This window comes from Apis dorsata, unplaced genomic scaffold (assembly GCF_000469605.1).
Source record: "Apis dorsata unplaced genomic scaffold, Apis dorsata 1.3 scaffold_292, whole genome shotgun sequence".
In the NCBI taxonomy this organism is placed as follows: Eukaryota; Metazoa; Arthropoda; class Insecta; order Hymenoptera; family Apidae; genus Apis; species Apis dorsata.
Window position 1 is genome coordinate 312,685 of NW_006263567.1, and position 2,784 is coordinate 315,468.

At 30.1% G+C, this 2,784-nt stretch overlaps 1 protein-coding gene across 3 annotated transcripts in view; it reads left to right on the top strand.

Moving 5' to 3' along the window:
* LOC102675408 (double-stranded RNA-specific editase Adar) overlaps window positions 1–2,784 on the top strand; it is a 12,330-nt gene that overhangs the window by 5,675 nt on the left and 3,871 nt on the right. The gene's annotated exons all lie outside the window — the stretch shown is intronic.

A 2,784-nucleotide genomic window follows, 5' to 3' on the forward strand; every position in this document is an offset into this window, starting at 1 on the left:
CGTCGACAAAGAATCGGCCCTCGACAGTTCGACATTGTTATTATTGGTTTTTATAGGGAACAAATGATAGAGGAACTGTGTGATTAAGAATTAGCGTGAAAGTATGATTGAATTATATGGTGAGTGTAGAAATATATTACATTAATAATAGTTTAGAGAATCCTAAGATCATTGCCTCACTGTGCCAGTATTATACACTTAATGCGATTCTGCCGTAATGACACACTGCCCGGTGTCGGTCCAGTTTTGCATGAGAAACTCGACAGATGTACAAATTAATTTCGTTGCAGTATTTCCTATTAGTATTAGAAGCAATCAAACTTCAAAAAAAAAAAAAAAAAAAAATATATACATATATGATAGCATTATTGAATTTTATTTATTATAAGAAATTATTAAGATTTATTTGACGATATTGTATATCGTTATATTTCCGTTTCATTCCTTTTTTTTTTAAACAATGATTCCATCGGTGTAAAAATATTTAGTAACAAGTCGGAACCAAACGATAATATAATGCCAAAGATAAGCTAATTTAACCGATGTTCGCTTATTTTTAATAAATTTTATTATTATTGTTTAATGTAATTTTTATAATTCTTTATATTGACATGTAATATCACCAACGATTAATTGTTCTTGGCGCTTCATGTATAAAAGAACAAATTTTATAAATAATCGCATTTCGCTGCTTGCTTCTTGCCTTTGCATATATTAAATGTGAATTTAATCTTTATGAACACGCATTTAAATTACTTACATATAGTATTAACTTTTTCGTCCAAAATAACCAAATTAGCATTTCACTCGTAAAAATAATCTTTTTAATCTGGATCGACTGTATTTACGGAATTAATTTGTGGTGTATCGAGAGAAAGAGAGAGAGAGAGAGAGAGTGAGAGAGAATGAGTGAGAGAAAGAAAGAAAGAGAGAGAGAGAAAGAGAGGAAAAAAAGAAAAAAGGCAGGTGTACACGCAAATAGTATCATAGATAAAGAATACATTTTAAAAAAATCGCCAAAAATACGTGACACGAAAGACAAATTTAAAAATCACGTATTTATCGTTTTCTCGCATCGTATAAAATCATTAGTAAGTTTTACGACAGTATTTTAAATTTTTAGAATGATAGTATTTTTATTATGTAGAAAGTAATCGGTTTTTCTTGACTCTTCCGTATCTTTCACCTATCTTTGTGAATCACGTCGCGTATACACTTTATATATACGTATATATAATATATATTACATTATACACACTGATCCGATAGAAATACCATTTAGTGATCGGTAATCAGAAACTTGGAGTGAGCATAATAGCTATTAATTAATTTTATTAGTCCTAGTTCAATAAATCAATCTTTGACACGATTTTCGATTCTTCTCCGATTCGGGGAAAATATAGTTTTAGAAATATCGATCATAATACGATCTCTCGTAGTCGGCTAGAATTTAAGCTTGACTAGTGCCTCTAGTTGTAATTCTCTAATTCATAAGTAATATCGATATAGGCCAAAGAGTATCAAATAAATTACCATTTATTTACCAAATATTGGTCGTTATCTTGCAATCATCCCTATTAAGTTTTAGAATTAGTTAATCTCGAACAAAAGAGGGGAAAAAAATTAAGGAAAGAAAAAAAAGAATAAAATGCTTGATCGTTACAATTGTTCATATGCGTTTTATCGTACATTTTGAAATTTTAGCCGATATTGCGTCATTTTAGAGATAGTATAAATATAAATTATCATATGCGTTATAATTTTTTTTGATATCCATTCCAGATAGGAAAATATTGTGTTCGTAATTTGTAGAAGATTAATATTTTTATTCTTTTTATTTCTTTAAATGCATGCTTTTTTGCTACTTGCTTTATAGCCTTGAATGCCACTTTATCATTTGCGCAAATTAAAATCGTAATTATATATAAATATTGAATATTAATATACATATGTATATATATATATATTACGAATTTACTTTATATTTATACAGACAGATTGATGAACGAAGGGCAAGGATAAAAGAAAAATTCCATCCTCTTTTTTTTTTTTTTTTTTTTGAAACTGTATATTAATTACATCGTTACTGTATATTATATATATTCTTCTTCTGTTAATAGTCTATTAATGACGCTGTACCTATCGTACAGCTATCGTTTATCGCGCTTCGCACATGAATCCCTCGACAGGCCTTCTTTCTTGAGAATTCAATGAACTCTTCAGCTCGTCGATAAACAGCGGAAACGACTGAATCGAATTTGAGCTACTTCAGTCTTGTCGAACGCGAGAACTTGTTAAGAAAAAAATAAAAAAAAAAAAAAAAAAGGAACTTGTAAAAGACACGCGATGATAGCGTAATACATATAAATAGAATAAAAAATCTAAACGTGTTCTCAATCCGCAATCTCATCGTGTTTCTTTATCTTTCGAGAAATATCAGGGACTAAAAGAATAATTTATCGATCGTTCGAGCGACGATATCGAGCGAGACGAAGCGACCACGTGCGAAGCGACTGTTCCTCGAACATTACATCGATTTTTTTTTTCTTTTACTTAATCATCAATTTCAAATATGATATGTATCGAGTTCGCCAAATATTCCTTTTCATGCATTTTCATCCCTATAATATATATATATATATCTTCCATTTTAGTTACGGTGGCTGTTACGAAATATATATGGGTGAAAAGTATGCTCGAGCAAAAGTCGCTCAAAAAGAAGAGAGAAAAAAAGAGAGAGAGAGAGAGAGAGAGAGAGAGAGAGAGAGAGAGAGAGAGAGAGAG